This window comes from Triturus cristatus, chromosome 6, assembly GCF_964204655.1.
Source record: "Triturus cristatus chromosome 6, aTriCri1.1, whole genome shotgun sequence".
Taxonomy (NCBI): Eukaryota; Metazoa; Chordata; class Amphibia; order Caudata; family Salamandridae; genus Triturus; species Triturus cristatus.
This window is the reverse complement of record NC_140589.1, coordinates 1,937,727,776-1,937,755,208: the sequence shown is the minus strand read 5'-3', so window position 1 is coordinate 1,937,755,208 and position 27,433 is coordinate 1,937,727,776. Positions and strand designations below refer to the sequence as shown.

Here is a 27,433-nt window from a genome sequence, read left to right as displayed (position 1 = left end):
TTTATAACAAGACTACCCTGGCTCTTTATGAGTCAGGGAGCTAAGCACACTACAAAACTCTTAGGAAAATACTTCAGTTGCACAATTTACACAAATGCCCGAGGGGCACGAGAAACCATCTACACTAACAGTGGAATGCGAATGGTTAGAGTCTGGAGGTACTGATTCCGGAGTGATCCGATCAGTGGGACTAAACGAAAAAGGAACTGGACACTTGTAGAGCGAACCTGCGATGGAGCACCGAAATGCTCGAGTAACCTAGCCCAGAGGCTGCGGCTGCGTGAAGTTCGGCAAGATGTCGGGAGTCCTCGTTGTAGTCTCAGGAGCCTGAAAGAAGAAGTTGCTGGCAGGCGACCAGTGACGATGTTCAGCAAGATCCAAGCCTGGATCGGTGATGAAGGAAACCTGAAAGCAGAGGGGACTCAGTTCTCAACCGCTAGCCAGCGATCGTGTGGGCACCAGGAGGGTACCGGCTGAAGTCACCTCGACCAGGTGAGTGGATGACGTCGGACTCGGCTGTTCCTCGGACCAGGAGGCGCGGTGGCGACCAGGAGGGAGGGCGAGCTGTCCCACGAAGGTGTCTGCTGTCGATGTTGCTGGGCCCAGGAATGGGGCAGCGGATCTTGGCAGTGGCAACCCAAGCGGGGGAGTCAAGGTGGCGTCTGGAGTGGACCAGGAGGGTCCGTGGTACTCCTCTGTTGAAGGGGAGCAAGAGCCAGTCTGGAGCAACCAGACTAGTGATGAAACAATCTTGGTGCGTCGTGAAGAGAGCCACAAGCCGGCCGGCAAGTGGTCGGACAACGCGGTGAACAGCAAGGAGCGGAAGGGCCCCCATGCAGATCTCGTGGATGCTGGGGAGGCAGACTTCGGTGCTGGAGCTGCTCAGGGTTAGGGCTTCTCAAACCCTAGGTGCACTCACTCGAGGGTCCCTCGGTGGGCGTGCTAGATAAGCGTCGTGCAGGTTCTGAAGATAGCCGGTCCCGCAGGTCTCGTCACACCTACGACTCTCAGCTGGGCTGATGATGTAGGTAAAAGGTCAGAGATGGCAGGGAACTCGGGTCTCGTCGAGCTGGGCAGTCTTGATCCGTTGGAGAGTCTTACAGCAAACCGCAAGCGCTTATGTGGTGCCTGCTGGTGCAGGGTGGCTACTCCTTAGCCACAAGGGAGAGTCTTCAGAAATAGTCAAGAGTTCCTTTCGTGGAAAGTAGTTCAAGATTCAGAATGATCCAATTTGGGAAGGGGACTCGCTCCTACCTTTATTCTAAGAAAAGGGGCTGGCCCGTGACTAGGTCCTACCTATGGGTGGAGCCAGGAGGGGGGTGGTTACACCCCTATCCTTTGTCCGGCTTCGCCCCGGCTCAGGGGCAGGGTTGCCCCCGAAACTGGTTTGAGCCGGGCTATGCACAGTGAGCACTGGGGTGCCACTTGCAATCACCTTCCTTTCAGCCCTGCCTACCTGGGATACACAAACCCTGTCTGGGATGGTGCTAACACCGCCCTCGACAGGAAACCCTTTGTCCAAGCTCCCCTCGCTGGAAGGTCTCCCAGCAGCAGGAGGTCAGACTTGTGTCTGGTGGCAGCATCCATTTTGTGATGCTGAGGCTTGAGTCAACTTTAACCGGGGTTCAAGGTTACTTCCATGTCGTGTCCCTCTAAAAGGGGGGAATGCTAACCCCGTCGCCAGGACTGGCGAGGGGTTCGTATTCCTATTCGTATGACACCTTACTCGACATGTGTAGGTGATGCGATGCCAAAGTTAGCAAATAACCGCAAGGATTATAATGCATTAAAAGTAGTTGGCCCGCGTCACCATGGAACGGCTATTAGGACTTGGTTCCGCAAGCCGTCGACGGGCTCAGCTCGCGCCAGAGCACCGTCCCACATGATTCCCTGCACTCTGCCTTCAGGATTGATAAGGCCTGCCATAGGAGTGACTGATAGGAATCCATGTGTCCATTTTAGGGTTAGGTGTAGGAATACTACACCTATAGCAACGGGTGATTACACCACGCTGCCCCAGCTGTCGTGCAGCCAGTTGTGTCAGATTTGGGCGGCCATCCAGGGGTGGCATAATACATGCTGCAGCCCCTGGTAGGCCCTGGGTACACCGATGCCCCGGATACCTGTGGTATGCTGAGACAGGGACTGACAAGGCGGCCCAGTTCCAATTAGTGGATGCACCTAAGGTACATGTGTTTTAATTTCGAGAGAGAACAGCTAGGCTGTGGGTCTGATTGGCAGGCCCACAGCCGGAGAAAGTCGTAAACCAATGAAGCAAAAGCAAAAAATCTGGGTGATCATAGGATTGCAGACCCTACTCTCCTACATGGACGACCTGTGTCCACCGGGGGTGTGCTCTTGTAAATAGAGTCCAGAGTGACATCATCGTGGTCAGATCTAGAATCCGCTCCCTATATGTAAGGTGTGGACGACCTGCGTCCACAGGGGAGGTGCTGTTGTAAACAGTAACCAGAGTGACATCATCGTGGTCAGATCTAGAACCCGCTCCCTATATGTAAGACATGGACGACCTGCGCCCAGGGGGAGGGGGGGTGCTGCTGTATATAGTACCCAGAGTGACATCATCGTGGTCAGATCTAGAACCCGCTCCCTATATGTAAGGTGTGGACGACCTGCGTCCACAGGGGGTGTGCTGTTGTCAACAGTACCCAGAGTGACATCATCGGGGTCAGATCTACAACCAGCTCCCTATATGTAAGGTGTGGACGAGCTGCGTCCATAGGGGGTGTGCTGTTGTAAACAGTACCCAGAGTAACATTATCGTGGTCAGATCTAGAACACGCTCCCTATATGTAGGACGTGGACGCCCTGCGTCCACAGGGGGTGTGCTGTTGTATATAGTACCCAGAGTGACATCATCGTGGTCAGATCTAGAACACGCTCCCTATATGTAAGATGTGGACGCCCTGCATCCACAGGGGGTGTGCTGTTGTATATAGTACCCAGAGTGACATCATCGTGGTCAGATCTAGAACACGCTCCCTATATGTAAGATGTGGACGACCTGCGTCCACGGGGGGGTGCTGTTGTATATGGTACCCAGAGTGACATCATCGCGGTCAGATCTAGAACCCGCTCTCTATATGTAGGACGTGGACGACCTGCGTCCACAGGGTGTGTGCTGTTGTATATAGTACACAGAGTGACATCATCGTGGTCAGATCTAGAACCTGCTCCCTATATGTAAGGTGTGGACGCCCTGCGTCCACCTTGGGGTGCTGTTGTATATAGTACCCAGAGTGACATCATCGTGGTCAGATCTAGAACCCGCTCCCTATATGTAAGATGTGGACGACCTGCGTCCACAGGGGGTGTGCTGCTGTATATACTACCCAGAGTGACATCATCGTGGTCAGATCTAGAACCCGCTCTCTATATGTAAGATGTGGACGCCCTGCGTCCATCGGGGGTGTGCTGCTGTATATAGTACCCAGAGTGTCATCATCGTGGTCAGATCTAGAACCTGCTCCCTATATGTAAGGTGTGGACGCCCTGCGTCCACCTTGGGGTGCTGTTGTATATAGTACCCAGAGTGACATCATCGTGGTCAGATCTAGAACCCGCTCCCTATATGTAAGATGTGGACGCCCTGCGTCCACAGGGGGTGTGCTGTTGTAGACATTACCCAGAGTGACATCATCGTGGTCAGATCTAGAACCCGCTCCCTATATGTGAGGAGTAGACGACCTGCGTCCACAGGGGGTGTGCTGTTGTAAATAATACCCAGAGTGACATCATCGCGGTCAGATCTAGAACCCGCTCCCTATATGTAAGGTGTGGACGACCTGCGTCCACAGGGGGTGTGCTGCTGTATATAATACCCAGAGTGACATCATCGCGGTCAGATCTAGAACCCGCTCCTTATATGTAAGGTGTGGACGACCTGCGTCCACAGGGGGTGTGCTGTTGTCAACAGTACCCAGAGTGACATCATCGTGATCAGATCTAGAACCCGCTCTCTATATGTAAGGTGTGGACGCCCTGCGTCCACCGGGGGGTGCTGTTGTATATAGTACCCAGAGTGACATCATCGTGGTCAGATCTAGAACCCGCTCCCTATATGTAAGATGTGGACGACCTGCGTCCACAGGGGGTGTGCTGCTGTATATAGTAACCAGAGTGACATCATCGCGGTCAGATCTAGAACCCGCTCCCTATATGTGAGGTGTGGACGACCTGCGTCCATCGGGGGTGTGCTGCTGTATATAGTACCAAGAGTGACATCATCGTGGTCAGATCTAGAACCCGCTCCCTATATGTAAGACATGGACGACCTGCGTCCACACGGGGTGTGCTGTTGTATATAGTACCCAGAGTGACATTATCGTGGTCAGATCTAGAAGCCGCTCCCTATATGTAAGGTGTGGACGCCCTGCGTCCACAGGGGGTGTGCTGTTGTAAATAATACCCAGAGTGACATCATGGCGGTCAGATCTAGAAGCCGCTCCCTATATGTAAGATGTGGACGACCTGCGTCCTCAGGTGGTGTGCTGTTGTATATAGTACCCAGAGTGTCATCATCGTGGTCAGATCTAGAACCTGCTCCCTATATGTAAGGTGTGGACGCCCTGCGTCCACCTTGGGGTGCTGTTGTATATAGTACCCAGAGTGACATCATCGTGGTCAGATCTAGAACCCGCTCCCTATATGTAAGATGTGGACGCCCTGCGTCCACAGGGGGTGTGCTGTTGTAGACATTACCCAGAGTGACATCATCGTGGTCAGATCTAGAACCCGCTCCCTATATGTAAGGAGTAGACGACCTGCGTCCACAGGGGGTGTGCTGCTGTATATAATACCCAGAGTGACATCATCGCGGTCAGATCTAGAACCCGCTCCCTATATGTAAGGTGTGGACGACCTACGTCCACAGGGGGTGTGCTGCTGTATATAATACCCAGAGTGACATCATCGCGGTCAGATCTAGAACCCGCTCCTTATATGTAAGGTGTGGACGACCTGCGTCCACAGGGGGTGTGCTGTTGTCAACAGTACCCAGAGTGACATCATCGTGGTCAGATCTAGAACCCGCTCTCTATATGTAACGTGTGGACGCCCTGCGTCCACCGGGGGGTGCTGTTGTATATAGTACCCAGAGTGACATCATCGTGGTCAGATCTAGAACCCGCTCCCTATATGTAAGATGTGGACGACCTGCGTCCACAGGGGGTGTGCTGCTGTATATAGTAACCAGAGTGACATCATCGCGGTCAGATCTAGAACCCGCTCCCTATATGTGAGGTGTGGACGACCTGCGTCCATCGGGGGTGTGCTGCTGTATATAGTACCAAGAGTGACATCATCGTGGTCAGATCTAGAACCCGCTCCCTATATGTAAGACATGGACGACCTGCGTCCACACGGGGTGTGCTGTTGTATATAGTACCCAGAGTGACATCATCGTGGTCAGATCGAGAAGCCGCTCCCTATATGTAAGGTGTGGACGCCCTGCGTCCACAGGGGGTGTGCTGTTGTAAATAATACCCAGAGTGACATCATGGCGGTCAGATCTAGAAGCCGCTCCCTATATGTAAGATGTGGACGACCTGCGTCCTCAGGGGGTGTGCTGTTGTATATAGTACCCAGAGTGACATCATCGCGGTCAGATCTAGAACCCGCTCCCTATATGTAAGATGTGGACGACCTGCGTCCACAGGGGGTGTGCTGTTGTAAATAGTACCCAGAGCGATGTCATCGTGGTCAGATCTAGAACCGCTCCCTATACGTAAGATGTGGACGACCTGTGTCCACAGGGGGTGTGCTGTTGTAAATAGTACCCAAAGTGACATCATTGTGGTCAGATCTAGAACCCGCTCTCTATATGTAAGATGTGGACGACCTGTGTCCACCGGGGGTGTGCTCTTGTAAATAGAGTCCAGAGTGACATCATCGTGGTCAGATCTAGAACCCGCTCCCTATATGTAAGATGTGGACGACCTGTGTCCACAGGGGGTGTGCTGCTGTATATAGTACCCAGAGTGACATCATCATGGTCAGATCTAGAACCCGCTCTCTATATGTAAGATGTGGACAACCTGCGTCCACCGGGGGGTGCTGTTGTATATAGTACCCAGAGTGACATCATCGTGGTCAGATCTAGAACCCGCTTCCTATATGTAAGATGTGGACGACCTGCGTCCACAGGGGGTGTGCTGTTGTATATAGTACCCAGAGTGACATCATCGCAGTCAGATCTAGAACCCGCTCCCTATATGTACGATGTGGACGACCTGCGTCCATCGGGGGTGTGCTGTTGTAAATAGTACCCAGAGTGATGTCATCGTGGTCAGATCTAGAACCCGCTCCCTATATGTAAGATGTGGACGACCTGTGTCCACAGGGGGTGTGCTGTTGTAAATAGTACCCAAAGTGACATCATCGTGGTCAGATCTAGAACCCGCTCTCTATATGTAAGATGTGGACGACCTGCGTCCACCGGGGGTGTGCTCTTGTAAATAGAGTCCAGAGTGACATCATCGTGGTCAGATCTAGAACCCGCTCCCTATATGTAAGATGTGGACGACCTGCGTCCACAGGGGGTGTGCTGCTGTATATAGTACCCAGAGTGACATCATCATGGTCAGATCTAGAACCCGCTCTCTATATGTAAGATGTGGACGACCTGCGTCCACCGGGGGGTGCTGTTGTATATAGTACCCAGAGTGACATCATCGTGGTCAGATCTAGAACACGCTCCCTATATGCAAGATGTGGACGACCTGCGTCCACAGGGGGTGTGCTGTTGTAGACATTACCCAGAGTGACATCATCGTGGTCAGATCTAGAACACGCTCCCTATATGTAAGATGTGGACGACCTGCGTCCACAGGGGGTGTGCTGCTGTATATAGTACACAGAGTGACATCATCGCGATCAGATATAGAACCCGCTCCCTATATGCAAGATGTGGACGCCATGCGTCCACAGGGGGTGTGCTGTTGTATATAGTACCCAGAGTGACATCATCGTGGTCAGATCTAGAACCCGCTCCCTATATGTAAGGTGTGGACGCCCTGCGTCCACCTGGGGGTGCTGCTGTATATAGTACCCAGAGTGACATCATCGCGGTCAGATCTAGAACCCGCTCTCTATATGTAAGATGTGGACGACCTGCGTCCACAGGGGGTGTGCTGCTGTATATAGTACCCAGAGTGACATCATCGTGGTCAGATCTAGAACCCGCTCCCTATATGTAAGGTGTGGACGCCCTGCGTCCACAGGGGGTGTGCTGTTGTATATAGTACCCAGAGTGACATCATCGCGGTCAGATCTAGCTCTTCATCGTGGCCCATCATGAACAGTGATTATAAAAGGCCATGATGAAGGGCTCTGGAGTTGAGACTGAAGGCAGTGTGCGGTTCTCACACTGCCTAGCAGTGTGTAAAAACAAATTAAATAGTATACGAAATGAAAAGAAATAAAAATGTACTCACCTACTCCAGACTTCCGGGTCGCAGTTATGCAGCAGTGGTCTCTGAACCAAATCCCCTACTAATCCAGACGCTTCTGTCATGCTGCTAACCAGCATGAGAGAAGCAACAGGATTGGTTGGAGTGGGCTGGCTCAGAGCTCCTACAAGCAGTGGAGGCCGGTGCCTGCTCTCCACCCAGCTCTCTAAGACAGCTGGGGGGAGAGGTTTAAGGTGCGCATGTCAGGTTGGCCGTTGCAAGACAGCTGGCCCAAGTGACATGCGCACTTTAAACTTTAGGTGTGGCGTGCACCATTCCTCCCCCCTGCTGCCAGTCAGCAGGGCTGGCCCCGCCCCCTCTCGCTTGGCTCTGGCTGGGCAGCTGCACTGTTTGCGGCGCTGGCAGAGGGAGGCGACGCTCCTGCGCCCCTGGTGCGCACACCACGGCTCTTACTAGCACTATAATGTCATGTGTGTGCCTGCAACAGTTCACACTCAGGAAGATGGATCAATAAAAACAATCATATCAACTCTGTGGAGGGCAAGCACTCTTTTGTGGGAGCTTTCAACGTCTGTCCAATCAAAACAAGTACCCAAGTGGGCGGAGCCGAAGCCCCTCTCTAGGGATACTCAGGCGCGCTCTCAAGCCAGACCACACAAAGGGCCTTCAAGACATTACAAACAGCCATGAAACTGATTCATTATGACGACGTAAGATCGATTATTAAACCTCGTCTCCCCTCCCCAAGGCATCGGTCACTTTGTCTCTAAAGCTCCCGTTTAGATTTTCCTACTTCAAAGTCTCTTCTCCACTTTTATCCCAAAACACTCTTCATCTCTCAAATGACTCGCCCTTCTCCATCTAGATTCTCTCCCCTCATTATTAACCCTTTCTCGTTGCATTTATGCCTTATGGCTTTTACTCATTAAAGTGCATTGTGTGTTTCAAAACAGATGCTTTAAATGCTTCGACTCCACCCCTTGTGAGTCTAGTCTCTGACACACAATATACAAAATAAAAGGATTCAGCTGCATTTATGTGAGAAGTTGGCCTTTAAAACCACTGGGGACACCAGGAACCACCCAAGGTAGTGACACAGGGGACCCACAGGGGACGCGTGCAGTGTGTGAACACAGCCGCGAATCACTATTAACGTCTACGGGGAAAGTCGCGGTTGGAATTTTAAAGATAAAGGACACTTAGAAGAGGACTTGGAGCAAACCCCTTTAGAAATGGGGGGTTCTAGAGCCAACACCCACTGGTGCACCGGAGTACTCGAGTTACCTCACCCAGGGAAGCCGGGTGCATAGGTGTCTTTTAGTATCTGGTTTCGTCGTCGTTTTCGATGGCGATCTGCTGCAAAGTGCTGCTGGCGTCCAAGTGGAAAGTGTGCGGTGTGATCCAAGCCTGGATCGAAGATGTGAGGAACCTGAAAGCAGAGGGGACAGAGTCTGGGTCACTTGCCAGTGACCAGGAGGATGATAGGCGGATGCCCACCGATGTCGGGTGATTTCAGGTGAAGAAGATGAAGCTTGACTCTTCAGCCACGAGGACTAGGAGGCGTCGAAGACGACCAGGTTCTGGATTCGAGCTGTCCCACAAAGGATGTTGAGTGCTGCGGTGTCGGTTTCCGGATTGGACCCAACAAGCCTTGGCAACACCAAACCAAGCAGAAAGCAGAGATTGGCTTTGGTGCAGACCAGCAACGTCTGAGGGACTCACCATGCGGTTGGGAGTCAGGGCACGTCTGGAACAACCAGGAAAGCCCAAGGAAAAGTAGAGTTACTTTTGAGGGAACCCACCAGTCGACGGACCAGGGATCGCGAAGGAGCCTCGAGCGGAAATGCAAGAAGCAGGCTCACAGAACACTCCTGGAGTGTGGGCCCACTATCTTTGGTGCAGAAGGTACTCAGGGCTGGGGCTACAAGTAACCAAATGCACAACTTCAGGAAAGTTCGGGAAGTCAATACACTAGGAAATGTGCACGGTGTCCAGGAGTCCCGGTTCCATGTCATTCGTGAGGGCTGCGGGTCTCAGCTTTGTTGGAAACTCGTGTCAGCCTCTCAGAATTCTGGAAATCCTCTTCCTGTGTCACAAATACTTCAGAGTCCGGTGGGAGCTTCGGAAATGCAGACCGGCAAGATGCTTCGTTGGTGCCTGCTTGAGCAAGGGAGTCACTCCTTGACCCCCAAGGTAGATTTTTCCATCCTCTAGTCTTTAGTAGAGCGTTGAAGTTCCAGGATTCAGTTTCAGAGTTTCGTCCAGGTGTAATCTAAAGTCCTGTTGCCAGGGATCCCTTACTTATACTAAGAAAAGGGGTTGGACATACTCTGGGGACCTACCAATGGGAGGGTCAGGAAAGAGGGGTGGTTACACCCATTTCCTTTGTCCAGTTTCGCGCCAGAGCAGTGGCTGGTAGCCCCTGCAACCGGTTTGAACTGGGCTATGCACAGGGACACCAAATGTGCCCCCAGTTTGACTTCAAAGCACTGTCAGAGTGCACCCACCCAGCCCCAATACACAAAAGCCTGTCTGGGGAGGTGGTTACATCTCCCTGTGACAGGAAACCTATTGTCCAGGCCTCCCCTGCCAGAGTTTCGTCCAGCAGCAGGAGGCCAGACTCGTGTCTGTGGCTGCAGCATTCATTTTGTGATGCCAGGGCTCTTTTAAACTACCGGTTAGACCAGTGTGTACATGTCTCTTCCTCTAGAAGGGTGGAATACTACCCCTGCCACCAGGACTTGCGGGGGATAGGATTCCAAGGTGTTTGACACAAAACACAACATGTTTCCATGCAGCCATTCCAAAGTTAGCATTTACCGCTGTTATAATGCACATAAGAGTATATGGTCTGGCTGCATCACAGAACAGCCTCAGAGAATAGGCTCCAAAAGCTGCAGAGGGGCCCAGCTCATGCATGGGCACCCTCTCACACAAAACCAAGCACTCTGCCTTCAGGATTGATAAGGCCTGCCATAGGAGTGACTGATAGGCTTATATGTGTCAGTGAGTATAGGTAGATATAGGTAACCTATATCTTAGTAAGGGGTGCATGCACCACCTTACCCAGGCTGCAGTAGCAGACCTGTGGTGTCATTTTGGAGTGCTTCCCAGGGGTGGCATAATACATGCTTCAGCCCCTGGTAGGCCTCTGAGGTACCTATGCCCTAGGTACATAGTATACCATATACTAGGGACTTATAATGCACTCCAGAATCCAATTAGAAATGTACCTAATGTACATGGAAACCATTTTAGAGAGGAAGCAACAAGGCTGGGGTCCTGATTAGGAGAGCCACAGCCAGACTAAGGTTGAAAAACAGTGAAACACCAGCAAAAAGTGGGGGTATCCATGTGAAGCAGATCCTACTCTCCTACACAACCCCCCCCTCCAAATGCAGAGACATTAAACTAACCTTGACCAGTTGAGTCTTCATGTTCTAAGTGGAAGTTTGGGGGTTTCACCCTTCATCTGTTTTTGCCAGAAGAGGGGCTTATGGTCAGTCTGAGCAGTGAAGTGAGTGCCAAACAAGTATGGCCTCAGCTTCTTCAGAGTCCAAACCACAGCAAAGGCCTCCCTCTCAATAGCTGACCAACGTTTCTCTCTAGGGGTCAGCCTTCTGCTAATAAAAGCTACTGGCTGGTCCTGACCTTCATCATTCAATTGTGACAGTACAGCCACTACCCCAACTCAGATGCATCTGTTTGGTCAATTAATTCTTTGGAGTAGTTAGGAATTTGCAGAATTGGTGTAGTGCACATGGCCTGCTTCAGGTCATCAAATGCCTTTTGACAGCTGACTGTCCACTGAACTTTCTGAGGCATTCTTTTTGAAGCTAAGTCATTCAGGGGTGTCACAATGGATCCATATCCCTTGACAAACCTTCTGTAGTACCCAGTCAGGTCCAAGAAAGCTCTGATCGTAGTCTGGGTAGTGGGAGCAACCCAGTCCATGATGGTCTCGATTTTGCTCCGTAATGGTTGAACCTGGCCTCCACCTACAAGGTGGCCCAGGTACACAACCTGACTCTGCCCTATCTGGCACTTAGTAGCCTTGATAGCTAAGCCTGCTTTCTGCAGGGACTCCAAAACATTCCTCAGGTGGACCAGGTGATCCTTCCAGGTGGAGCTAAAAACTGCAATATCATCTAGATATTCTGCATGTTAGAAATTAGGGGACTCTGGTTGGCGCAGGCAAGTACCAGCGACAAGCAGGGACCCTTTACTTCTAGTCAGGGCGAAGGATGGCTCCTTAGAATAGCCCTTGCTCACCCTCTAGGTGCGTGGCGCGAGCAATCAAGGCTAAACCTCAGGGCGTACCCGGTTAAGCATTGGCAATCATAGACACAGTAAATTCATTACATGCACCACAAACGGACACTAGGCAGGTTGTAGAGAAAAATAAGGTTTTTATATACTGTTATGCAGACTTCGTACAGGGCCCCTACGTTGAACAGGTGGGGCCACAATTTCTATTCTTATGGCAAGTTCTTTTATACGTAACAACAAGGAGAGCTCTAGATCTTCAGCGCGCTTCGCGCTGATGAGGCGACCGGGAAGAGCGCGCTGGAGAGCAGGGAAAACAAGCGTTGCGGACCCTGGATCCGATGCGAACTCGCGGTCGAGTTCGGGAGTTACAGTACCTTGTTTCTTTGCAGCAAAGAGGGTTGCGGGACGTCCAGCGGCTCTTGTAGGAGAGCGAGGTGGCGTCTGGGGCTCCCACACTTTACGGGGGGGGGGAGGGTCCGATCCTTCAGGCTCACAGGGGGAGTGGGGTGCTCAGATGGGGCAGGTGAGCAGAGCGGGGCAGCCGGGCACGCAGTCTACGTCCGGGCCGTCCGAGGCTTCGGGATGCTCACAATGCCGATTCCGGCGGGAGGGGTGAAGGTGCGCAGCGGGCCTCCAGCGGGCGAGGTGAAGGGGGCAGCCCAGCACAGTGTAGAGAGAGCGGCTCAGGTCGAGCGAGGCTCTATTCCAGGCGGGGGCGGCCAAGCAGCCCGGTCACGGCTCGAGGAGGGGCTTACAAGCACGAGGGTCACAGCTCCGGCGAGGGAAGGAACACCACAGTCCAGCGGCAGGTGGGTGAAGGTCAGGATGAACCCAATGGTCCTGGGGCTCAGTTCAGGGGGCAAGCTTCCTTCCAAGCCCTTGGAGATCGTTTTGAAAAGCACAAGTTTCTTGAAAATAAAAATAAAGCAAAGTCTCTAGCAAAAGGTTCATCTTCTCTCCTTTGGCAGCAAGGTCACCACTGCAGGCCAGTCCCCCAGGATAGGGACAGTCTTCCTCCTTACAGCTTTCCTGGCGCCTCCTCCTCAGGCAGAGATTCTTCTTGGTTCAAAGCGGATCTGATTTCTTAGGAGCAGGGCTCCTACATTTATACTACATTTCTTTTGTTCTCCCAGGCCAGGGGAGCCCTTGCCTAGTTCAGTCCAGTTCTGGAGCACTTTGTTGACGCGATGCAGGCTTCTTCTTTCAGAGTGCAGGGCAGAGTCATCAGACGCTCCACCGGGGGCGGAGCCGGCATTGTGGTGGCAGAGCACCGTCCTATTCAGAGTCCAGGTGTACTCCTCCCACCCATCTACCTGTCAATCCTTCTATTCACCACCAGGCTACCTAGCCCTGCCCATCTGGGTTCCCCCAGCCCTGTCACTCACGCATGCCAGACAGCAGATACACATCATGCAGAGGCGGGCTGAAATGGTTAGGCAAGCAAAGGCCAAATTTCTAAAAGTGGCATTTGCAAACGCAGAATATTAAAATAAACCTTACGAAAAGATGTACCTTATTATTCTGAGTTCAGGCATACTAAACTCGATCTTCTACCATGTTCCCTGGGCATGTTAGGATCATAGGATGCAACAATCCTAACAGCCCATTCTGGCCTATGAGAACAGGGTAGCCTTACAATAGTGAAAAACGAAAATGGCTGTAATTCACTATTAGGACATGCCACACACATCAGGGCTTGTCCTACCTTATGCTTACAACGCACCCTGCCCTTGGGCCTACCATAGAGGTGACTAACATTAAGTTAAGGGAAGGTTTAGGGACTGGCAAGTGTGTGCACTTGCCAGTCAGCATGTCAGTACCAGACTGCACGCAGGTTCTGCAATGGCAGACCTAGACACATTTTACCAGGCCGCTTCTGTGGGTGGCACAACCAGTGCTGCAAGCCCACCAGCGGCATTTGTATTTACACGCCCTGGCACTCCTGGTGCACTTTACTGGGGTCTGACAGTAAACCAAATAAGCCAATCATGGAATCCAACCAACATATACATTTTACATAGGGAGCACTTGCACTGTGGCACTGGTTGGCAGTGGCACAGTGCTCTGAGCGGCCAACACCATAAAAATACATGAGGCACAGCGACAAAAAGTGGGAGGGAGACTCACGCCAAGGTGCCAGGTCTAACACTGCACTATAGTCTTCCAGGCCTGTTAGGACTTTGTACACCAACCTTTGAAAAGTGGCAGGTGCATTCTTCAAACCAAAGGGCAATACCACAAATCGATAGTGCCCACTAGGGGTAGAAAATGCTGTCTTTGGCTTTGCATCATCAGCTAATCTGATCTGCCATTAGCCAGCTGTCAGGTCAAATGTGCTTAGAAACTTGGCTGAGGCCAAAGTATCTATTAGCTCATCTGCCCTGGGGATGGGATGGGCATCAGTCCTAGTGACTGCATTGAGACCCCTGTAGTCTACACAAAACCTCATCTCTCTTTTACCACCCTGGGTGTGAGGTTTAGGTACCAAGACCACTGGACTAGCCCAAGTGCTATCTGAGGGTTCAATAACTCCCAAATTCAACATTTTCTGGACTTCAGTCCTGATACAGTCCCTGACATGGTCAGGTTGCCTGTAAATCTTATGTTTAACAGGCAGGATGTCCCCAGTGTCCATGTCATGAGTGCACCAGGTAGTCTGACTTGGAGTCAGTGAGAACATGTTCCTATACTGATTGAGCACCTGTCTACAATCAGCTTGTTGCTGAGCAGTGAGGCTGCCTGCCAAGGCCACACCATCAACTGACCCATCTGTGAGAGCAGGTTAGGAATTGGATCACTCCCTTCCTCCTGTCCCTCATCAGTAGCCATGGGCAAGCCCATGTCTGCCCTGTCAACATAAGGTTTCAGTCTGTTAACATGAAGCACCCTATGGGGGCTCCTGGGAGTTCCAAGGTCTACCAAATAGGTAACCTCTCCCTTCTGTTCATCAATGGTATGGTGTCCACTCCACTTGTCTTGGAGAGCTGCTGGGGCCACAGGCTCCAACACCCACACGTTCTGTCCTGGCTGGTAAACAGTCAGCACAGCCTTTTGGTCATGCCATGCTTTCTGTAATTCCTGGCTAGCCTCAAGGGGCCCGATTGACAGAACTAACTTAAGACAAAATCCTAAACTTACTACTTTTGGTATTCACAGAAGGCATTTAGTAGTAGTAAAGTTAGGATTTTGTCTTAAGTCTGTCTTAAGTCTGTCCTAAGTCTGTCTAAAGTTTGTCTTAAGACTGTCTTAAGTCAAACTTTAGACAAAATCCTACCTTTACTACTACTAAATGCCTTCTGTGAATACCAAAAGTAGTAGGACAGACTTAGGACAGACTTAAGACAGACTTAAGACAGACTTAAGACAGACTTAAGACAGACTTAAGACAGACTTAAGACAAACTTAAGACAAACTTAAGACAAACTTAAGACAAACTTAAGACAGACTTAAGACAGACTTAAGACAAAATCCTAACTTTACTACTACTAAATGCCTTCTGAGAATAACAAAAGTAGTAAGTTTAGGATTTTGTCTTAAGTTAGTTCTGTGAATCCGCTCAAGGTTTTTAGTTGCCTTTTTCATGTATTCAGCAATCCTGGAGCGGAGACCAAGTACATAGTCCACTATGTCCTGTTTAGGGGGTTTGAGAGGTAACTCCCATCCCTCCTTTACCAGACACAATGGTCCTCTTACACGATGCACAAACAGAAGTTCAAATGGGCCGTAGCCAACCCCCTTCTGAGGAACCTCCCTGTATACAAATAAAAGGCAGGGTAGTAGGATATCCCATCTACGCCTAAGCTTTTCTGGGAGGCCCTTGATCATACCCTTTAAGGTTTTGTAGAATCTTTCAACTAAACCATTGCATTGTGGGTGATAGGATATGGTGAATTTGTAATTCACTCACACTCCTTCCACATTGCAGTCAAGTAACTGGACATAAAGTTTGCATCTCTGTCAGAAACTACCCCCTTAGGGAAACCCACTCTTGAGAACACTCCCAAGAGGGCTCTTGCCACCACAGGTGCTGTAGTGGTCCTAGGAGGAATTGCCTCTGGGTACCTAGTGGCATGGTCAACCACCACCAGGATAAATTTGTGCCCAGATGCTGTTTGAGGATCCATGGGACCAACAATGTCAATCCCTATCCTCTCAAAGGGAGCCCCCACCACAGGTAGTGGTATCAGGGGGGCCTTTGTTGTACCACCTGCCTTGCCACTGGCCTGACAGGTGACACAGGAACGACAAAACTCCTTTGTGTCTTCAGACATGTGGGGCCCTTAAATTTCAAAGGTATAACCAACCTCCTGGCTGTTGGCCTGGTTGGCAAGTCCGAATGCGCGCGGCTCTCCCATACTCTCGCTGACCACCGGGGAGGGGACAACGGTGTACTCTCAGAGTGAGATTAATGGTCAATTTTTGGCGTATTATACCGCCCTTTATACTAACACCATGCAGGACGCTCCCGGGGAACTGGAGGAATTTCTGGCAACGGCCCAATTACCGAGCCACGATCCCACTCACAAGGAGGCGCTGGGAGGGGACATCTCGCTAGGCGAGATTCGTGTGGCGATCAAACATATGGCGCATAGGAAAACTCCGGGTACGGATGGGCTTCCTGTGGAGTTTTACGCGGCCTATGTGGACCTGCTTGCTCCACAGTTACAGTCAGTCTACAGGGAGGCCTGGAAGGAGGGTCAGTTGCCCGCCTCAACACGTGAGGCGCTGATTATACCGCGCCTAAAAAAAGGAGGGGACCCGGGTGCCAGGACGGCATATCGTCCACTCTCCATACTCACAGTGGACTATAAGATTCTGAGCAAAATTTTAGCCACGCGACTGTTGGCACATATGCTCTCCTTGATACACCCTGATCAGGCTGGGTTCATCCCTCGACGGAACACGTCGACGTGTATCCGGAGGCTATTGCGGGTTATGGAGGTGGACTGCATGGATTACCCGGCCGCCTTGACGCTGTCGGTCGACATGGAGAAAGCCTTCGATAGTGTGGAGTGGCCTTACCTGTTTAGGGTCTTGCAGGAGTTTGGTCTGGGGGATGGGTTCGTGCGCTGGACGAGGCTGCTCTACGCTAACTCGGTGGCTAGGGTGCGAACGGGGACCACGATATCGGCTCCCTATCCCGTACGACGGAGAACGAGGCAGGGTTGCTCTTTATCGCCATTGTTGTTTGCCCTGGCGGTCGAGCCCCTGGCGGCCCATGCTCGACTGGGACGCGCATATGCTGGGCTGCTACTGCGGGGGGAAACCCATTATATTTCCCTCTATGCGGATGATTTATTGCTTTTCCTGGCTGACGCGGAGGGGGCCCTCCAGGGCGCCAAGGCACTACTGAAGGACTTCGGACACCTCTCGGGCCTGAAGGTCAACTGGGGCAAGACTTGTGTGTACGCCATTGCACAGTGGGAGCGCACCCCCCCCCTCCCTGGGGGCAATCCACTGTGAGGATAGCTGTCTGCCGTATCTGGGGGTGCATATCTACCGCACCCAACACGACCTGTTGGAGGGGAATGTAGGGAGGGCAATCAGGGGCCTGGCGGGCAGTATTGGATTCTGGAGCACTCTCCCACTCTCGGTAGCTGGGCGGGTGGCGCTACTGAAGATGGTGGCACTCCCACGCCTGTTGTATTTCTTCCGTACGCTCCCTATTTGGGTGCCGGTGTCGCTCTTCCGCAAGCTCACAGCTATGATCATGGGCTTTATCTGGGGAGCTGGCAAACGACGGGTGGCGCTGGCCACACTGCGACGGCCCAGAGCTGAGGGAGGGTTTGCGGTACCCGACTTCGAGTGGTATTATTTGGCTGCCCAGCTGCAATGGCTCACGCAGGCAGTGGCTAGGGAATTTAGAGGCCCCGACAGCCCACAGGGCAGAATGATCCCGCGACACGTGCTTTCTTTTATTGTCTTCCAACAGCGACTCGAGCTGTCACAACTAACGCTTGAGGAGCGAACGCTCCGGCTGTGTTGGAACCGAAGCCTGCGAAGGGTCGGCACTGATCACCCATACGCCCCGGAGATCCCATTGGGTATGTGCACGGCCCTCCCCCACGGCGGGGATTGGTCGGGGCTGGCTCACTGGGAAGACCTAGGGATACAGATGGTGGGGGACCTGTACCTAAATGGAGTGCTTCAGCCATTCCAGGGGCTGCGGGACTCCTTCGGGATCCCGAGGGGAGACTATCGACTCCACGCAGCCCTGGTGGCAGCTCTACAAAAGCACTGGAACGCGGGACTTTCTGAACCGCAGACGGCTGCCGGCTGTCAATATGTGGTCATGGCGGCGGGCACAGTCAAGGCCATTACGTGCCTCTATCAGAGAATGGCGACGGAACATCTAGCCCCTTTGACTGCGTTGAAGGATAAATGGGAAATTGACATCGGGAAACCCATCCCAGATCTGACGTGGCCCACGCTGCAGAGACGGGCCTGGAAGAGCACACATAATGCCCGGTTTCAGCTGGTGCAGTACTTCATCTTGCATAGGGCATACTTGACGCCAGCTAAATTATTTCAGTATTTTGGGGGCCCCACACCGCAATGCCCTCGCTGTGGGGAGGAGGGGGCTGACTTTAAACACATGTTTTGGTCCTGTGGCGCGCTGAGCTGCTATTGGGGGGAGGTCATCGATTGCTTGACCCAAGTGACAGGGCGGGAATTGCGGGTGGACATGGGAGTTTGTCTGCTGCTATGGTTTCCCCACACGCCGCGCACGAAAATCACGAGCAAGTTTTGCGACTTAGGGCTGGTGGTGGCCAAAAGAGGAATTACCCTACACTGGAAATCGAGGGCTGGTCCCAGCTTTACGAGGTGGAGAGCGACCTTCACCAAATGGGCAGGTAGCGAGGGCACGCTCCGGCTGCAGCTAGCGCTGCGGGGAAACGATGAAAAGGCGTTGGCCATGGCACATGCATGGGAAGTGCTAGTGGTTGACCTCCAGGGGTGGGGTACAGCAGCGGAGGAGGGCACTGAAGCACTGGAGCATCCGGCAGAAGCGTAGGTGTGGAGAGACACCGGATGGATTACACATGAGGGTGGGAGGGCTTTCCTTCTCCTTTCTGCTCTGAGCCTGACCATGGGGGTGGGGAGTAGCCCACGGCTACTTATACGAAAGACTTATCCCGGTACCTGATGTTATGGCACACTGACATGTGGGTGGGGGGAGGGTGCATTTGCTTAGGGGAGTGTTGGGGGACAGTGCATTGGTAGCTGGAAGTGGTTTACACTGTACTATGCAATGGTTTCTATCTGCGGGAGACGACTACTGATCTGATGGAGATTGCGGATTGCAATTGTAAGTGAGGAATGCAATAAAAATTGTTTTTGCAAAAAAAAAAAATAACCAACCTCCTGGCTGTACCAGGCTTGGGGTCTCTACTCTCTGGACTCTCTAACTTTAGGACTTCTAAACTGAGAAAATTCCTAACTTTAAGACTTTCAATATTCACAGAAGGCATTTAGGAGTCCTAAAGTTAGGAGTCCTAACTTTACTACCCCTAAACTGAGAAAAATCCTAACTTTAATACTTTCGGTATTCACAGAAGGCCTTTAGGAGTCCTAAAGTTAGGACTCCTAACTTCTGTGAATACCGAAATGAGCAAGTGCCTTCTGTGAATACCAAAATGAGTAAGTGCCTTCTGTGAATACCAAAATGGTAGTAAGTTTAGGATTTTGTCATAAGTTAGTTCTGTGAATCGGGCCCTCTGAGTACAGGAGTCCATCATCCCAATAAATCTTATGGGGGCCACTAGCATTCCCAGCAGCCTGCTGTCTCAGGGGTTCAAGAGAAGGGCAGCTCAGCTGCTCCTGACTCAACTCTGCCCTGGAAGGGATCCCCTGTCCCCAAGAACTCAACCTGATCAGGCTCAAGCTCATCTGGGACAGTTCCTTCTTCAGGACTACAATCATCTCCCTCAAGAGACTGATCTGTATTCCGAGTCAGGGGGGAAGGCACTGCCTTAACCCTACTGCTCCTTTTCTTGGAAGGCACCTGGTCCATTATTCCAGAATCCAGGGCCTGTTCAGTGTTAGACATTTTAGCCTGTGACTTTGTCACAGTAAACCCATGTGCAGAGATACCTAACATTTCTGCATGGGTCCTGAGCTCCACTTCAGCCCAGGCTGAAGTTTCCAAATCATTGCCAAGCAAGCATTCTACCGGGAGGTCTGCACTTACCACAACTTTCTTGAGGCCAGTTACCCCTCCCCAGGAGAAATTAACAACTGCCAAGGAATGGTCAGTCCTGACATTGCTAGCATTGGTCACTTGGTAAGTCTCACCAAGTATGAGCTGCTCAGGAGGCACAAGGTCTTGTGTCACCATTGTGACACTTGCCCCTGTGTCTCTGTAGGCCAAAGCCTCTTTTCCATTTATCAAAGGCTGCTGTCTGTATTTGCCCAAGTTACTGGGACTCACAAAGGAGGACATATCCATGCCTCCATCACAGATCAGTACAGCCTGAGTTGGAACTCTGACTAGGCCAGAGTCCATCTCAGAGCCCAGGGTTAATCCTACTACACCCTTATTTTGAGTACCACCACTTGGAGCTGAACTAGGGGGGATAGTTGCCTTAGGGGCAATGGTGGCTGGAGTTGAGTCTTTAGGTCTAGTGTAATCACTAGTCCAATGGGTATTCTGCTTACAGATTTGACACCATGGTTTCTTTTGGACTTTCTTTTTGGACGATTGTGAATCCCCACCATTAGAAGCTTTTTGGGGACCTTGTGAAGACTTCTGGTCTTTACCCTTCTCCACACCCTTATTAGGATCTTGTTTCTTCTGGTCACCACCTTGGTTCTGAACTTTCTGCTTCACCCTGGTTCTGACCCATTTGTCTGCCTTCTTTCCCAGTTATTGGGGAGAGGTCAGATCAGAGTCTACCAGGTGGTGATGCAACAGCTGATTCTGACAATTATTAATGATCTGCTCCCTTATAATCAAGTTGTACAATCCTGTATAATCTCACACCTTACTGCCAAGTAACCAGCCCTCCAGAGCCTTGTCAATGTCAAACATTTTTATAAAGCGCACAAATCACCAACAAGTCTCAAGGCGCTAGCAGCAAAAAGACAGAGAAACAGACAGTAACCTGGATACCCAATGCAAAAGCTTATTGTGAAAAAAGCCAGGTTTTCAGCCTTTTACAGAAACATGAATGGTCTGCTATGGATAAAAGTTGTGATGGCACTTTGTTCCAAAGCATGGGGACAAGGTAAGAAAATGAACGGCCACCATTAAGAAAATCTCGAATACGCGGCTGAGCAAGGTAAGATTTAGTGCCAGACCTTAAGGAATGCTCAGGTACATACCATTGCAATTGTTTTGCTAGATATCGAGGACCGATACAATACATTATCTTGTGTGTGAGACTTAAGATTTTATAGTGTCCTCTTTGATGAACCGGAAGCCAATGCAGGGTTCTAAGAGTCGGAACAGAAGAGGATTTGAGGGGGAAACTAAAAACAAATAAGTCTTGCAGCAGTATTTTGAAGAATCTGAAGTTTAGAAAGCAAATCTCGATTAAGTGCCGTAAACGGAGCATTGCCGTAGTCGAGGCGACTAATGACAAGTCCCTGTACTACAGGTTTCCTTGCTTCGATGGGCAACCACTTAAAAATCTTTCGGAGATTACGCATAATCCCAAAGCAGACTCCTAGAACCTGGTTAATATGGGCTTTCATGGACAAAGAATTATCAATGATAATGCCTAGGTTGCGCACTGCTAGCTTGGGGGAAGAACAGGTGCCCAGCTCCGTGGGCCACCAATCCTGCGTCTAGAACTGCTCAGCTCTTCCGAATAGAATAATCTCAGTCTTACTGCCATTCAACTGTAACTTCTTTAAGCTCATCCAGTTGTTAATTTGGACCATGCAGCTCTTAAAGCGGGATCGTGCGCCATCATAATCAGAGCCACAGGTGACGAGCAGTTGGGTATCATCAGCATACGAGAGAGTCTCAAAGCCATATGATCTAATGATACCCGCTAAAGGTGTTAAATATACATTAAACAGCATGGGACTGAGAAGAGATCCCTGCGGAACGCCGACCGTTACTGGGTAGGTACGCAAGACCATTTCATCTACATGAACGGTGGTGGATCGGTCAGCCAGGTAGTTCTCAAGCCAGTCCAAGGCCTTCCCTCTGATACCCACCTCCCACAGTTGATGTTTCAGGATACTGTGGGAGATGGTATCGAAGGCCGCAGACAGGTCCAAGAGAACCAAGATTGCAGATTCTCGTTTTTCCAAAGCAAGCCTGATGTTATCTACTATCTCGATAACCGCGGTCTCCGTACTGTGAGCAGCACGGAAGCCTGACTGCGAGGAATCAAGAAGGCCATGGTTCTCTAGATGGGCAGTAAAACGTTTATTAACTATGTGCTCCAGTACCTTCCAAAAGTAGGGAAGCAATAAAATGGGGCGGTAGTTTACTGGTAAGTTAGGGTCAGCCGAAGGTTTTTTAAGAATAGGCTTAACTTGAGCATGTTTCCACCTCTTCGGAACCTTAGCTTGATTTACTGACATGTTAATAATGATAGTTAAGACATTCACGAACAGAGGCGTAATCTTAGTGCAGGAACGAGGAGGAAAAGGATCGGCTGGAGAACCGGATTTAATCCTAGTTAAAACTGCTGCTACTTCGGTGGTAGTTATGGGTTCAAACTCCATTAATCGGGGGGCATTATGTGTTTCCAACAGAGAAGGTGTCTTAATCATATTACTGGTAGAGTGATTATGATCATTGATCTGATGAGGAAATGAGGCATAAATGGTTTAAATTTTATTATTAAAAAAAAAAAGAGGACACAGAGTTGACCCACTCTTGAGTAGGAGAGAAAGAGGACTGTTCAACCCGAGGGGAAGTAAATCCCTTCAATATTTTATAAAGTTCTTTGCTCGAGTGTGCGGCGTTATTTATGCGCTGAGTTAAATAGGTCTTTTTAGTTGATTTAATGTTTTTTATATAAATTAAGTGAAGGTGCCTGTAGTTCCTGCGATCTTCCTCGGTTTTAGTCTTACTCCACTGGCGTTCAGCAGCTCGGCTTAATTGTTAATCAATTTTTAATGCTGCTGTAAACCAGGGTGAAGCATTATTTTTTACTTGGACCTTGGTAAAAGGAGCAGCTTTGTCCAGAGCCAGTATAATGGTGGAATCAAGATTACTAGCAGCCAAATCCACAGTGTCCACTTGACATAATTGTGGAGGTTCAAAATGTGCTAGAAAAGTGTCAGGTGTTAACTTAAGCCAGGGCCAAATCAAAATACTTTTATTCGGACCGGTTTTCCTATGTGTGCTTATAGGCACACCAAATTTTAAAATAAAATGATCCGTCCATAATACTGAACAAGAAGATTCAATGGTCAATTTGAGGGAGTCTGTGAATATCAGGTCTAATGTGTGTCCAGCTAAGTGAGTTGGGCCGATTACCCTCTGCGTTAACCCTAGCGTGTTCACAGCTCCAATTAAGTGGCCAGAATCGGTGTCCAATGGTAACTCCGCATGATAGTTAAAATCTCCGATTAAAATAAAGTTGTATGCGGCTAATACATAGGGCACTATTGTTTCCAACAAATGGTTGACAAATTGCGTCTTTGGTCCGGGAGGTCTATAGACCAACTCTCCATTCCAGGTTTCCGAGTCCGGGATGTCTATATTAAAAATCAGAATCTCTGACATCGTGGATGTAAGAGATTCTAATACTCTAATCACAGAAGGGGCCATGGTAGCGACTGCAATACCACCTCCTCTACTCACTTCTCTATCTAACCTTGTTAGATGGTACTGAGGGGGAAACGCTATTGTAACATTAGATGAGGCTAGACTGTGGAGCCAGATCTCCGTTATAAAGCATATATCAGGCTTCTCCGCCTCTAAAAGACTCCAAAGTTCAAGAGCATGTTTGGGTATGGACCTAGCATTGAGCTATAGGGCCAAAAGGGGTTTGGGGGCAGCTTTTATCTCTTTAGCACAGGTGTTCGTTATTTCGTGGGTTCGTGTGATTATCTCTTTACTATTATGGGTAGTAAACTGACAGTTACTAGTAGACTCGCTCGATCTTGGAGATTTTCCATAAATATATGAACTAAGGGGGTTCAGAGAGCGCAGCTCCTCACTGGAATAACACAGCTTAACAGTAGAACAGACTTACCGGAGAGTGTAAGAATAAATAAACAGGACTCTTTGGCGTCTGTCGGCGGTCTGGCGCGGACGGGCGCAGACGGGCTAGCCTTTGGTGCGCCTTTTGGCGCGCCGCTGTGCGCGTCCGCGCCCTGATCCGCATTAAGTAGGAGGAGTGGGCGGAGCGACTACTAGAGTGCTGACCTGCTAAACAAATATGTCACTCGTCATACAAATGCACCGGAAATGAGCCTCCCGGCCCTCCGCTCAATCGGCACAAGCCGTGGCTGAGCGGGGACAGGCCAGTTAAAGGGTACAAGCACACAAACAAATGCGGGTGACCAACAGGTAAAAATTTCAATTTAAAATACTACATTCACTTTAAAATGTCCGCAATTAAAAGAAGGAGTCAGGGTGTGAGCAGTCGCATTGGAGCAGCAAGTCACTGATGGTATGCTGACTCTTAGCTGCCTTAGAGCCTTAGTAGCACAAATCAACAAAGTCAACCCTGTCCTGAGTCTGAGCTTTCTGGGTCTCACTGAACTTTATCCTGTATTGTTCAGTCGTTAGGCCAAACCCTTCAATCAGAGCACTCTTCAGGACTGTATAATCATCAGCATCCTCTTCTCTAACAGTGAGGAGCTTGTTTCTACCCTTGTCTGCAAAGGAGAGCCACAAGATAGCTGCCCACTGCTCCTGGGGGACATTCTGAACTTTACAGGCCCTTTCCAGTGCAGTTATCCATTTGTGGATGTCCTCCCCACCTAGGTAGGGAGGGACAATCTTGTTTAAATTCCTATGGTTATGAGATCTTTCTCTACCACTAGAGAAGTTGCTGCCAACATGGGACTCTAGTCTCATCTTTTTTCTAGCTTTTTCAAGCTCTAGGGACTCCCTTTCTAAGGCTCCCTGCTGTCTTCTAATTCTCAGCTGGGCTTCCTGATACTTCAGTTGCCTTTCTCTCTTCTCCTGGGAGGATTCCCTCCTATGGGAAGAGACAGATGTCCCTATAGATACACCAGAATGGTCAGACTCCACAGAAGGAGATCTGGGCCTTCTAGGTGTACCTCCAACCCTTCTGGGGGGATAAAGATAGGGCCACCTTGGCCTTCCTCCTCATCTCCAGTAGGAGCTGCTTGGTCCAGGTCAAGGTGATTGTCACCATCCTGGTCAGCATCAGAGTCTGAGTCCTCGGGGTTCGTACCTCCAGTCTCTCCCTCTGCTGCTGCCCCATCCCCACTGCCTAACCCCTCAGACTCTGAAGCCTTCTGAAGGTTATCTAACAGTAGTACCTCTCTGAGGCGTTGGGTATTGGCACTTTTGCGTGTCTTCAATTTCCTCATAGTACACAGAGCCCTTAATTCTAAAAAAGGGAATGTGTCATACTTGGATGCCTGTGACATAATGACATTTGGCAGGGACCCAATGGTTCCTGGCCTTGAAGACGTTACTAGTGAGGTGTGGTGTAAGCACCTACCTACTCTAGATGTTACCTACTAAACTCTCTTGAGTTGTAGAAAGGGTGTGCTAAGCCCTTAACACACAACTCTAAGTTTAGTAGAACTTACTGTATTTAAGCTTGTATTATATGTACCTCTGGTACCTTTAGTGGTTTTCAAATAGTCAATCACTTGAGATTATCTGGTAAAACAATAGCAAGCTGGAATCCCACACGCTGCACACCAATGTCAGAAGTTGGCCTGGCATATGCTGTCCACTATTATAATGGGCACCATGCACCAGTCCAAACGACCCTTATTGATGGTAAGTTAAAGACAACCTTAATAGAAAGCTATCCTAGTGGTAGCTGTGGAGAGCAGCCTTCAGTCTAAGTCTTGGAGGAATGTAAAGCAGCTTGTTTTACTAGTCTATAATCTTGTGAATGACCAAATTAAAGGAGAACCACACCAGGTATATATATAAAATATATGTATTTATTCTAAACACATCCCGCTAGACCCTTTAAGAGGCTAGAGGCAAAAGTACATTCAGTTAACTTAATATCACACAGTAAATTAGCACAATATACGTTGAGCCCTAGGGGTGTAAAACCATATAATAAGAAAGGTGTTATAAGAACCATGACTTGCATAGACACAAGGCTTAAAGCCTTTAGAACTGCTGGGTCCACCAGGAACCACCCAAGGTAGTGACACAGGGGACCCACAGGGGACGCGTGCAGTGTGTGAACACAGCCGCGAATCACCATTAACTTCTACGGGGAAAGTAGCGGTTGGAATTTTAAAGATAAAGGACACTTAGAAGAGGACTTGGAGCAAACCCCTTTAGAACTAGGGGGTTCTAGAGCCAACACCCATGGGAGCACAGGAGTACTCACGATACCTCACCCAGGGAAGCTGGGTGCATAGGTGTCTTTTGGGGTCTGGTTTTGTCGTCGTTTTCAATGGCGATCTGCTACAAAGTGATGCTGGCGTCCAAGTGGAAAGTGTCCGGTGTGATCCAAGCCTGGATCGAAGATGTGAGGAACATGAAAGCAGAGAGGACAGAGTCTGGGTCACTTGCCAGTGACCAGGAGGACGATAGGCGGATTCCCACCGATGTCTGGTGATTTCACGTGAAGAAGGTGAAGCTTAACTCTTCAGCCACGAGGACCAGGAGGCGTCTACGACGACCAGGTTCTGGATCCGAGCTGTCCCACGAAGGATGTCGAGTGCTGCAGTGTCGGTTTCCGGATTGGAACCAACAAGCCTGGGCAACAACAACCCATGCAGAAAGCAGAGATTGGCTTCGGTGCAGACCAGCAAGGTCTGAGGGACTCACCACGCGGTTGGGAGTCAGGGCACGTCTGGAGCAACCAGGGAAGCCCAAGGAAAGTTAGAGTTACCTTCGAGGGGACCCACCAGTCGACGGACCAGGGATCGCGAAGGAGCCTCAAGCGGAAATGCAATAAGCGGGCTCACGGAACACTCGTGGAGTGTAGCTCCACAATCTTCACTGCAGATGGTGTTCGGGGCTTGGGCTAGAAGTAACTCAATGCACAACTTCGGGAAAGCTTGGGAAGTCAATGCACTACCAAAGGTGCACGTGTCCAGGAGTTCCGGTTCTAAGTCACTCGTGAGAGCTGCGGGTCTCAGCTTTGCTGGGGACTCGTGTTCGCCTCTGAGAAGTCTGGAAATCCTCTTCCTGTGTCACAAATACTTCGGAGTCTGGCGGGAGCTTCGGAAATGCAGACCGGCAAGATGCTTCATTTGTGCCTGCTTGAGCAGGGGAGTCACTTCTTGACCCCAAGGGAGATTCTACCATCCTCTAGTCTTTAGTACAGCGTCGAAATTCCAGGATTCAGTTTTAAAGTTTTGTCCAGGTGTAATCTAAAGTCCTGTTGCCAAGGATCTCTTATTTATACTAAGAAAAGGGGTTGGACATACTCTGGGGACCCACCTATGGGAGGGTCAGGAAAGAAGGGTGGTTACACCCATTTCCTTTGTCCAGTTTCGCGCCAGAGCAGGGGCTGGTAGCCCTTGCAACCGGTTTGAACTGGGCTATGTACATGGACACCAAATGTGCCCCCAGTGCTGACTTCAAAGCACTCTCAGAGTGCACCCATCCAGCCCCAATACACAAAAGCCTGTCTGGGAGGTGG

The 27,433-nt window shown here is 50.3% G+C and overlaps 1 protein-coding gene across 1 annotated transcript in view; it reads right to left on the bottom strand.

Moving 5' to 3' along the window:
• Positions 1-27,433, bottom strand: part of LOC146822537 (N-acetylneuraminylgalactosylglucosyl-glucoside beta-1,4-N- acetylgalactosaminyltransferase 2-like) — an 811,926-nt gene that overhangs the window by 246,013 nt on the left and 538,480 nt on the right. The window lies entirely within an intron of this gene.